The 12381-nt window shown below is 35.2% G+C and overlaps 1 long non-coding RNA gene across 1 annotated transcript; it reads right to left on the bottom strand.

Annotated features, from left to right (window-relative positions):
* Window positions 1-3028: 3028 nt before the first annotated feature.
* On the bottom strand, window positions 3029-12338 carry LOC122980757. Its single transcript, XR_006403080.1, has 2 exons — window positions 12037-12338; window positions 3029-4889 (listed from the first exon to the last, which is right to left on the bottom strand). It is a non-coding gene; the product is annotated as an uncharacterized LOC122980757 (long non-coding RNA).
* Window positions 12339-12381: the final 43 nt, after the last annotated feature.

Raw genomic sequence — 12381 nt, 5'->3', positions numbered from 1 at the left:
GACGCTGACTTGAACTAAAATAGGATTTAACAGCTCTCTGAACCTCAGAAAAAAAAAAAAAGCTTGTACAGTATTAAGCTCCCACTTTGATGTATGTGTGTATCTGGAAACCCTTTACAAAAGACATATAAAACTATAAGGTCCCTCTGAGGTTGCCTATCCTCACTATCCCAGTACTCCAGAAACATGGTGTATAAATCATTCAAATCATATCTGTGTTTCTGCTGCATGGCCGCCGGCTTCACAGTCTCACATCCTGGATAAAGTGCTTCCCCCAGAGTTTCTTGCACAGATGACTCTGCGTGAAGTTGGAATTCTTCTAAGTTACATCTGTACGTAGAAATGTTATAAGAACTTCAGTGATTAAATTTCCCTTTTTCATCAGATTGAAGGTACATTTTGCAGATAAAATTTATTTTTCACTATATTGCCAGATAAAACAGACAGAAACTTAATATTATAATAATATATGGTACATTTTGGCATCAGTCAACCCCGATGTTCTGTTTGGGGTCCTGGGGACTCTTTAACAGCTCAAAAACATACTTAACATTGTTTAATCAGTTTGATACTTCATGACTTTTCCCAATTTCATGAGATTTGCTCACAAACAAGATTTTGAACTTATAACATCTAGAAGTCTGCCACAGAAAATGACGCGTTACTTCTATTTAGGTCCCAGCTGTAAATACAGTGGATTTTCATAATGTTTTATATCTGTGATTGGTGTTGATAATCCCAAATCCTAAATTCATCCTCACTCTTCTAAATATTGGGTTTCAATGAGATAAAAAGACAAGCACATAAATATTTGAAGGGAAATGATGGTTGATTTGGGAATTCAAAGACAATATTAAAAAAATACAAGGGTTAATAATATAATATATTAAATATTGATAAAGATAATATATTTTAATTTTAAAGCTGTTGTTCAAAATTGCTGAGAAAACATGGAACGAAATAACATTTTTATAGTTTAACATTTTCACACATTAAATATGTGGAATCTAAAAAAAATGGTTCATGAAACGATTATGATTATTTTTGTTAATTTTTTTTTACTGCAGTTTGGGCCACAAGAAGCTGCAATTCACACAAACAGTGAAATGATATATATTTAATATAGTAATATACTTTTTCAAAGAGATTTACCAATTATGTTGAAAAAGATAAACCATCTAAATTACAGAATTAGAATAAAAGGGGTGAATAATGTTTGTAATTTGAGGAAGGAAGGAAGGAAGATAAACAGATAGATAGATACTTTATTGTCATTGTATTAATACACAACAAAATACGGTTTGGCGGCAATCCTTAGTGTAGCAGCTTGAAGGAAGGAAGGAAGGAAGGAAGGAAGGAAGGAAGGAAGGAAGGAAGGAAGGAAGGAAGATAAACAGATAGATTTTACTGTCTTTATTGTCATTGTATTAATACACAACAAAATACAGTTTGGCGGCAATCCTTAGTGTAGCAGCTTGAAGGAAGGAAGGAAGGAAGGAAGGAAGGAGGGAAGGAAGGATTTCATTTCAACCTATACATCTTTATGAAGGCCGCTTTATGCTTAGCAGGGTGTCATACACTCCTTAGCTTTATTTGCCCCTCATTGATATAGGAAACATACATTTGTTGACATATACATTTAATGGGTCAGTTCGTTAAGTTTCCATAAACATGACCATTATCATACAGTTGAGCCTACTGATGAGATAAGCTAGAGTGTAAACCAGCTTTTCAGTATAAGTTATGACCCACAAGTCAAGCCAGATTAGGCCTGATTGGATCGCTGGTGCCATATGTGACCTACAATCTGTGCTCCGCTTGTACTACGGGGCGGGAGGGTCAGCGATTTCCCTGGGCAAAGGTTGCCATGGGAACGACCTCTGGATGCTCCGCTCTGCTCTTTGCAACCCTCACACATCTTAAGGCAGAATTATCCAGGATTTCTTTATGTCAGACCCTTATTCTTCTGCTCTATTTCCTCACTCTCCTCTACAGTTTTAGCTCCCTCTGTTTCCCCTCCACACACAGACGTTTACATGAAGAGGCACTTGGACTCTTGCTTGCATGCTGACACATACATGTGTATGCATGGACAAAGACACACAGGACAATATCCCGACCCCAGCATACATATACGCACACACAAACACTCTGTTACTCTTGATCAAACTAACAGGATGTTCAGCCACAGCACATCTGTATAATTGCTTATTAAATCAAACAAATGGTCAAATTCTTGCATTAACATTTTTTGAGACCAACAAATGTTTAACTCTTATCTTAAGTTTATCTTTTCACCCTATTTGAAATCATTTATAACCGCATTAACAACATTCACTCCTCGGTTGTTAAATCATCTCAGCTGAATGTCATCTGGGATCCTTCAGCCTACAGAAAAATTCTAGTCGGTGATGACAAATTTGTGCTAGTCTGCAAAGAAAAATTCTAGCCACAAGCTATTGGAACTTGGAAAGCTACCACGTCTGTTCATGCCGAAACTTCATGGCTGATTGCATGACACTTCATGGCTGAACTCAATATGATCTGTGATTTGTAGGAGAAATGTTCACCTCTGAATTTCCATGTCTGTTTAAAGTCGCATAATGCCTTATCTTAATAGACAATATGTTTTTAAATACCTCTTGGCCTGTTATATTTTTCATTAAATTAAAATGGTGAGATTGTCAAATAAAGTATCAGATAAAGGATCCCAGAGAAAAATAAACTCACTTCTTTCCCTAAGTCTACAGAGATAAAAAAAAAAAAAAGAAAAAGAAAACAATGAATTGCAGTAAGAAAGAGATCCTGTTACAAAGTCATTATATTGCAATGAACACGGAAGAAAATATAATTGGATCCCCCTGGAGATCCCCAATTTCTCTCCCTCTTTCCTCTCAGGGTTGAGGTTAAATACAAAGGAAATACAATAAAGAGGTAATATCCCTCAGAGCAGCAACCAAGTTAAATTAACCATTTTTATGCTTTCCAACAGTGAAAGCATCTACATCTAGATCCCATGAAGTCATTAAATGACTGCAGGATTTTTATTAGATCTTTCTTGAATGGTGCATGTGTTACCTTTACAGTCCAGTCGTCATATAAAATCACTTACACAACATGGCTTGAAAAATATTGATGTTAATACACACAAGTAATATACTAATGGATTCAGAGAGGCAAAACTTTCACTTATAAAATTCAAATATAAAATTAAATAGGAAATGACTGTAAAAACTCCTGTGATAGTCTGAATTACCACACTACTCTGAATATTTCTTTTAATTTGTAATGTGAGCACAAGAACTCAAAACCAGTAATGCAAGCAAAACCATACGGTATATTGGATATCCTCTCATAAAATATACATGACTGTAAAACAAGGTGCCATTTAATAGCGATACAATTTAGAAAAAAACATAAAAATATATTCCCCACAACCATGCCGATGTAAAAAAAAAAAACAATCACGAGAAAGCTCAAAAGACTACCATCACGACTGCAATCGATTTATAAAACAGGTGCATTATGCAACACCACTTTAAAGACCGCCTGGAAAGTAAAAAAACATCAAGGATTGCAATTTGAGCCCTTCAATAAAAGTGTATTATGTTGTGCCAAAGCCTTTCAGAGTCTCCTTCCTCATACAAAACATGAATGAACCAAACTCACAACCCTAATGTAAACTGTGGCCAGGCAACCTCAATCACTTTCACCTGCGAGGGTAGTGCATAGTGATAGTCATACTACTAGGGTCAATATGCTTTATGCACCCCGAGGAAAGAGGCAGTTCTTTGAAATGCATTGGCACAGTAAAGTTTATAGAAGGAATCAAGTTGCCGCCCTGAATCTTTTTTGCTTTCCATGCAGTCTTGTATTCCCAAAGACTGGGCACTCCTTCTGTAGTCTGATAAAAAAGCAAATCCTGTGTGACTGAAGCACCTGCATCTATTTAAAGTACATTATCAAGATGTTTGACACATCAAAAATACCACAATTAACCTCCAGCATACAGAAAAAGTTCAAATAAAGTGACCTAAATGCAACAAAGTGCAACTCAACACAATCACAGACTATTACTTACTTGTACTTCTTACAACCTCATCAAATCTTACATTATTTTTTAAGAACCCCGCAACTACCGAAGCACTACATACCACCAAAATGCTTTCAATAAATCCATTTTCATAATCATTAGATTTCATGTCTACACAGCTGTTTCATCACTCAGTTGTCATGATGTTATCAAGGCTGTGGTGGCTGGAAAATATCGAAGATGGTGTCCATATCCATTACTGGGAGACACCGCTCACCTCCAGATACGATAGAAAATATATAAATAAATAGATTTTTACTTAATTCACTCAAATCTTTGTAAATAACAAAATTATCGTTAACTCTGACTGTAATATGTTGTTTGTGTTAAAAAAAAATCACTTTACCATAATCTAATCCCTACAAATGAAATCCTAACAGCATGCCGCCTCCTCTAAGGGTATTACTATAGTACTGCTGAGTAAACTTGACACCAGGCCATTCACTCACTGAGAGCTGGCACATACTTCTCAGTTCTGAGTGGAAGGTCAGAGTTCAGAGACTCAAGACTCTATGAGGACTTTCTAATCCCACCTGGTTACTTATTTTAATGTTATTCACAGCAGACTTGATCGGGGATTTCTGTTTGCCAAGCAGGTCAACATGAGTAGTGGCGGGTTTCAGAGGGCTTAACCAACAACTCTACACCAGTTCCAGTAAGCCAGTCGAGCTGGGTCACGATGAAAGAGTCTGTCCCCTCAAAAAAAGTCCAGAGTGACAGGCAAGGAAGGAGGAATCCTCTTAGTGGTAATATCCTGTTGTGCACCTCCATCTGTTGCTTGATGATGGCCGATCGTCTAGATGGAAAGAGAAGAAAAAAGATAAGCAGGAGCAATATACGGTATTCTTGTTGTCTTTGAGTAGAGAAAGAGTTAAAACATGCTGGAGTTCAGCTTTGGTGTTAAGTGATTTATTTACAACATTCAAAATTAAATGCGTAATTCCGTATATTTAGCGTGAATTTTATTTATGGGGACAAATTTAGATTTTTATGTATTAGATGATGCACAGAACATATTTCTTTACTTCTTAACTATGCCATTCACATGGAATATCTCATAAGACAATATGTAGGGCTGTGACTGATGGCTGTTATTGATTGATTTGCCGATTTTTTTCTCTGTTAATCGTCTGGTCGAAAAAATGTCAGCAAATAGCAAAATTACAAGTTCCAAGAGGACATGCTGACATCTTCAGATGTCTGGTGTTGCGTGACCAAAAGACAAAACAACAAAAGTATTATGTTTACTATTATAGAAGACAAAGAAAACCAGAAATGATTCACATTCAAGAGGCTGGAAGCACCAAAGTTTTGCAATTTTTGCTAAAAAAACAAAAACAAAAACAAAAAAAAGCTCAAATGATTATTCAATTATCAAAATTGTTTTTCTATATTAATTTTTTGTTGATTTACTTATTGTTGAATTGACTCACAGCTTTTATTTATAATGTATTTCAGCAGGGAACCAATTTTCATCACAATGCTCAACACAACACAGCTGAAATGAAAAAAAGTCATAAAAAATAAAGGGTTACATAAGAATAAAAATAAATATAACAAATATAACAAACATTATACCACAGGATGAATGCTATTGTGTACAAGGAAGTCCACTCATAATATATATTGCATAAGAGCGAGAAGATTTATATGCATACATTCATGAAAATGCTCTCATTACACTAGTATTTTTCTTGGGTCCAATTAAATACTTTGCATTTTGTCCCATAAGAGAAGGCAGTTTATCCAGCAGCTTAGATCTGCACGAATCTAAAAACTCCCTCTAGAGTTTTAGTTTAGGCTGCTGCTGATCATTTCAAATAGTGTTTGAACGCTTGAACCAGCTATTTCTGAACAGTTCCAAATGCAACGCATATAGGTTTTAAGCAGTGAAGATATAAATGAACCCAATACACAAATACAGTACATACAATACAATATTTTAAAACACATATTCTAGTCAATTTCAAAATTATATCGACAAACTATTCACTCTATAGAAGAATGACTTGTAGCCTGTGGCTCAGTAGTGTTATGGGAAACATTTATCTTTGGTTCGGAAAGGCAGACCACAGTGACAACAGCACACAGCATCAACACACAGCATCTGATTTATGTGAACGGTTCATATCAATTAGTAGAGAGCTTAGAGGGGATGTTAGCATCCAAAACCAAAGCCATGATTGATGACTGCCATTTTATCAAGGCATTCATTTCGTCATGACTGTCGGCTGAATCACTCTTTACTTGGCCACCGTTTTATGGCAATGGTGCTGAGATTTATTATGATGATAAAAAAGTGTTGTCTGCCCTCCGACAGGCATATACCATTCAAGCACATTTCTTTTTAACTATCATGAAAGCCGGTGGCCCGCCGTAAAGCATAGAAGACACTGAGTTCAATCTTCACCTCAACTCATTTGTCAGGGAAAACACAACTTCAGTGCTTGCATCCCTTTTCAGGTCCCAGCAGTATACTGGTGAAAGTTCTACTGTGTCTGTAAAGTTCACTTAACAAGAAAGTAAATTAAATCCTGCCAAGGCTTTTGGTCTATTTAATTAAAGCCGGAGCAACTTAGCAGGATTGAATTAAATTTTTGGCAGGGGTAAACCAATACGCTGGGAAGGTGGTGGGTGGGTGAGTGGAGTGTGGGAGGTAGTGTATTCATGAAAGATAAGCAGTGAACCCATCTTTTTTCAGCTCCATTGAATAAATATTTCTTTTTCAAAACAACTGAGAATGTGTTTGTGTCCTCTGTGGAACTTCCCATTTAATTTAGCAAAGTAGAATGTAGATAATGACCAAGTTCTCCAATGAGGCAAATAAATAAACAAAACATTTAAAAAACAGGCTTATCCAAGTTAGGTTTGGTTGCTTTCTGGAGTTCAATCCAGCCGACTCTACTCTGCCTGCCTGTAAAAACGTGGCCTCAGCTGAGGTTAATCCACATGCAAAAGGTCTCTCTAGATTAGAGGAGTCCGTAGCACTTTCTCAGCACAAGGTCAGGGATCACACACCAACTTTTATGGAGAGCAGGCCACTTTATTTCCTCGCTCTTTATCCAGCTGCTGATGTCGACTGGGTGCAATACTTCACCGTAAGCCTTCTAAGGCTCAAGGTGAAATCGATTCCAGCCTAGAGCGGCCATTCTGAATGGGCTTAAGTTCAAGCTAAATATTCCAAAGGATAAGAATAATTTACGAACTGCAGGAACTCATTCTCACCCTCAGAAACTTCACCTCATCTGCCTTGGCACACAATAGCACGTGTTTAACTTAAAATAATAGGGTTCAGTGATGGGCTGGGGTCGAATTTAAAAAAAAAAAATCAAATTTGAAATTCATTACGCTGAATAATTATCAGTAGACTTGATATGATAACACAGATAGATCATTTATGTTCATTTAAATGTGAGTTAAAAAAACAACACTACACCAGTAAAAGTTATGTGATTAAAAAACTCTGCACCCATCAGTTATTTTTTGTTTTCTTCATGTAAAATTAAAATTAAGGCTGCCACAAGGCCAAATCAGCTCTTTAATAAACACTTAACTCCCAATAAGAATGACTAATATATCTTCTATCTTTTATTCCCGAGGTTATTCAAAATCAAGTTAAATTATTCATTTAAAGAGTATTTTTTGAGTTTATGTGAAAAAAAAGAAAAAAATCGTGTCCTTCGTTTAAGAGCACTCAGCTATTCTATTTAATTTTAAAATATAATTTCTGTGAATAGAAAATAGGTTTTCAATTTGCAAGATATGAAAACTAATACTGCTCTGCAATTACTATCAAATGATGCACTTTCAGTTAACCTTGAGCTCAACTCAAGCACAGTATTGATCTGAATAATCACAGCTTTCTGGTAAATTTCCAGCATCTTCAACAATAAAGCTGATAAAGAAAACTAGGAATGTTCAGCTTTTGAACTCTGGGTGGCAGTGTTGATGCAATGAGACATTACACAGCTTTGGAAAGGAAATGTGCCACATTTATCCTCCTCTCATACTAACCAAAACCTTCAAATAGAGTATTTCTTCAATGGTTCTGCAAGTGGTACACCTCCTAAACTTTACGAGTGAACACTTCCTTCAGCTATGTGCACGACAAAATAAAAGGAAAGCATCAAATTATAAATTACCGTATATTGTGTACAGTTCTGTTCAGCATACATTCATTTCTGTCCGTATCGATATTCATATTGATATATCAAATGCTAACATACATACTTATTCATATGGATTTAATATTGACTTAATTATTTTTGATAAATTAAACTTCTTTGATCGCGATAATTTAAACATTATTAAAATAATAAAGGAATTGTCCTTCAACTTCTACAGTTGTAATATAAAATATAAACAAAACTAGAAGCTGTGTCAATTATATATTTACAACTTAATTTATTTTATTTTTATTTATTAATTTCATAACAATATTAACCTCCTTGTCAGGCAGAGGGTGTTGGGAATATCACTTGGAATTTAAAATTGCAATCTCGTTGGTCTATGTGAAATGTTTTGAAATCATATATTGGACGACGATTTTATTTTTAATTTTATACAAAAATAATTCAAATGTCACTTCTTGCACTCAGTTATTGCAAAAATCCTAGTCTAATTATATCTAATTATTGTGTGTCTAATTGTATCTAAATAAAATGTAATGAATATACAATGACGTTAAAATGTGAATAACATAAATCATTAAAAAAAATTAATTACGGTAATTGTGTTTTGAATTGATACTGTAATTCTTATAGAAAACATGTTTGGCTAATGAATGTATCTATTTTACTACAATACCAATATATCCTGCCATGTCATCATTATTCTTTATTCATTTGTAAAACAAAAAAAAGTAAAAATTATGTTATGGCAGTTTTAAAGAAGCTTAAACATTTCAAACAAACAAGTAGTACAAGTAGTAAACAACGATATTACTGCTGCATTGTACCTTTTCTTCACAGCATGCAAATAATGCCCTAACATCAGATATTCAGTGATTATACAAGTGATCTGCATGCTGCCATTTTTCAAGCATTTCTGAGCTAAATTTCTCCAGTTTCTCCTTGGTGCACCTTATGCAGTATGAGGAGGTAATTTAACAAGTAATTTGTTGCACGTATTATACGGGTATGTTTTGTCTGCCGTGGTCAACGTTACTGTAAGTTTGAACAGTTCGATTCTGCTGTGTTATACAGTACAGTACTGTATGTTTTGCTTTTGTTGGATCACAGAGTCACAGAGGAATATGAGAGGATTTATGCCAAATTCAGACTTCTTCTGCTTTGCATTACACATATTTTATTACTATGCTGCCTTTTTAACGTAGCGTGGCAGAAATATCTCTGCGGGCAATATTAGAGGAGTATTTATATAATTTCTTCAACATCTTTCACTCCTCTTCTGGCTCGAGTCAATATTGAGCTTGTATGGAAGTCATTATAGGCAAAGGGAAAGCTGCTTTCTCAGTGCCTTGCCATTTTGTTCCATCTGTGTTGTAGTCACCTGAACATGATCTGAAGTCAGCCGGTCAAGTGACCCGGAATCAATACAGTCAAACTCAGTGGAGGCACATAAATCAGCCTGTCTCATTTAACCCATTGAGTCCTGCTGCATAGTTACAGCGGCACGGCACATAATAGGAAAGGCATGTTTGATGACAAATAATTGATTCTAAATTCTTGTTTCTCGGCCAGTTTTAGTGACTTCATACTTCATATCCATGAGGCATGTCTCCCTGGCATGTTTACTCGTTTCTTGTATACTATAAATCCAGATGAGCACAGCTGCAAGCCAGATTTTTTTTTTTTTTTTTTTTTTAATCTGTCCCTCGATGTCCATCTTTTTTCCTAATATAAAAACCAATTTGACAAGTTTGTGTATGTTGGAATTTTTTTCATGCTTTCTCTCTGGGTATCCTTCCCTGTATGTCATCACTTTGTCTTTAAACAAATCTGTAATTTTTTTTTTTTGGAATACCTGTAATTTTCTGCTGCTGCTTCCATGTGTCCCTATGGCATCTGTCTCCATGTCTGTCATCATGTCATATAAAATCCAGACTGTGTTTTATTTTCTGCCCATCATGGCTCTGTATGTAAAGATACTGGAATTTTACGACCAGCTTCTGGAGCAGGAAAACAGTTTTATACTACTCTTAGGATATTTCTAATATATGGCTTGCAGGATGAACAATAAATTGCGATGTCATTTTATGCCAACCATCACTGACAACTTGGATCTGCTGGCAAAAAGAGTAATCCCATTAAAACAGCGGAAAACTAATAAAAGTTAAATGTGTTATGATTATTAATATGCATATTTATTCTACGTAGGGCATTTTTATTGATGGTTGAAAAATGATTGCCAGTAATGCTTATGCCAGAGTCCATCATGCCAACTTAAATCAAATTAATGCAAACACTGCTATACATTTTAATAATCCCAGAAGATTAATTGTGACATGTTTTGAAGTTCTAACGTACTTTGAGCCAACATCACATCAACTGATTACGGTTTTATGATGATTTATGCAAAGGAAGGAAAGTTTTGCATTCGGGAGGAAGTTACATTTCACTTTGACGTTCTTTGGCTCCGTGATTGGAAAATAACTGCTGTTGAGGGCTACCTAATTGACAACTAGGCCTGTTCAGTCACATGATGCCTTCCATGTGATGCATGAAGGATCATTAGCTGGTCTGAGTTGAGCTACAAAAATATATACCTTTCTAAAACACCTCCTGCTTGACTGATTAAATAAATAATAAATTCGCCATGTAACAGTCGTACATATGTAAATGTCAGCATTGTTTACTATGCAAGGAAGAATCAGTGCAGCCAGTAATTATTGATTACCCCTTTACTGTTGGATTTTAATTCATTTTCATGTTATGAAATGACAACCCCATTTAGATATAAACCTTTAGTGGACCACATAAGAAAAAACATGTAGACATATATATGTACATTTTAAATCTTACCAAGTCATTGAGTTGAACAAACAATTCCTCACTCACTGGCTGTTTTAAAGTGTGTATATACAATCTCAACTACACTGCAGACTATTATTTCATTCTTATTCATATTTCTCAGACTTCACTCTAGTATCAGACTGCATTCTTTTACAGCAGGAACAGAGTGCCCTGACTATGACCATTTCCCATAGCTTATCTTAATAGCCTGCAGTCTAGCTGAGAGGAAAGCAGACTACAGTCTGATATTCTTTAGTTTGTGAGGAGAAGACACTTAGTTCAAGCTATTGTTGTGAAACTTTTGAAAACTTTTGGAAAAAGTCCCAATAGTTGTAAAAAAAGCTGTAAAAGCAATCAAATACTTATCTAATCGTATTTTTACACACGCTGTTTTATGCTTTTATTGCTTTTGCGTATTTGCATCTGTTTGAATACAAACAACTGAGAGGAAAGGAAAAAGGTTTTATTATAATTTACATTTTACATATATCATAGCCAGTTTTGAAGCAGTTTCCATTCTGTAACAGTAACCTAAATATTTTCAATGACACCTTCTTGTATGAGTGACGCAATTAACTTTTTTTGGCATGTTACAAAATTGATAAATTAAGGCCTAATTCATATGTAGCATGCTAAAGGATAAAATTGTAGATCATAATAATATTAATTCATTGGATAGATATATTAATCAATCAATAACTTCTAACTTTATAAATGTAATTGGTTAAAAAATGAAAAAGATACATAAAACTAACAGTACCAGTATTTTATAAGAGTATATAGTTGTAATAAAAATATGAATATTTACACACTGTCTTTTTTTTTTTTTTTTTACATTTATGCGTCAGTTTTCTCAGGAGAAAACCCACAGCCTGGTGGCAATGTTAACGGAAAATTGTGAGGAGGAAACCAAGTAAACTATGAATAGCTATTGGAAGAAAAAAAAGTAAAAGAAAATGTTGAACTTACTTAAGTTGTTCCCCGTGTTCGTCACCTGTTACTGCGCCAGAAGTCCTCTAATGGCCCAAAGGAGCCTCACAGTTTACCCCACAGAAAACGTTTATGCCTCGTCTGATAAAAGCATAACCAGTATTTCCATTTCGGGCGGTATGGCAGTGAGAATAAGTTGCTCCATCTTTTATAAATGCCCCACATGGTCCCAAAACACTTAATTATCGCTAGGTAAGGCAGTGCGGACTGTCCTTCTCCCGATGATTGACAGCGGGATAAATTGAAGTTGTTTTGAAGGGGATGACAGATCCCCACGACGAGCCGCTTCATCGATTATGCAAATATTTTAAACCTTTCATATCT

This window comes from Thunnus albacares, chromosome 4 (genome assembly GCF_914725855.1).
Source record: "Thunnus albacares chromosome 4, fThuAlb1.1, whole genome shotgun sequence".
Classification (NCBI taxonomy): domain Eukaryota; kingdom Metazoa; phylum Chordata; class Actinopteri; order Scombriformes; family Scombridae; genus Thunnus; species Thunnus albacares.
The sequence above is the reverse complement of the archived record's forward strand: the minus strand, read 5'-3'. Positions and strand labels throughout refer to the sequence as shown.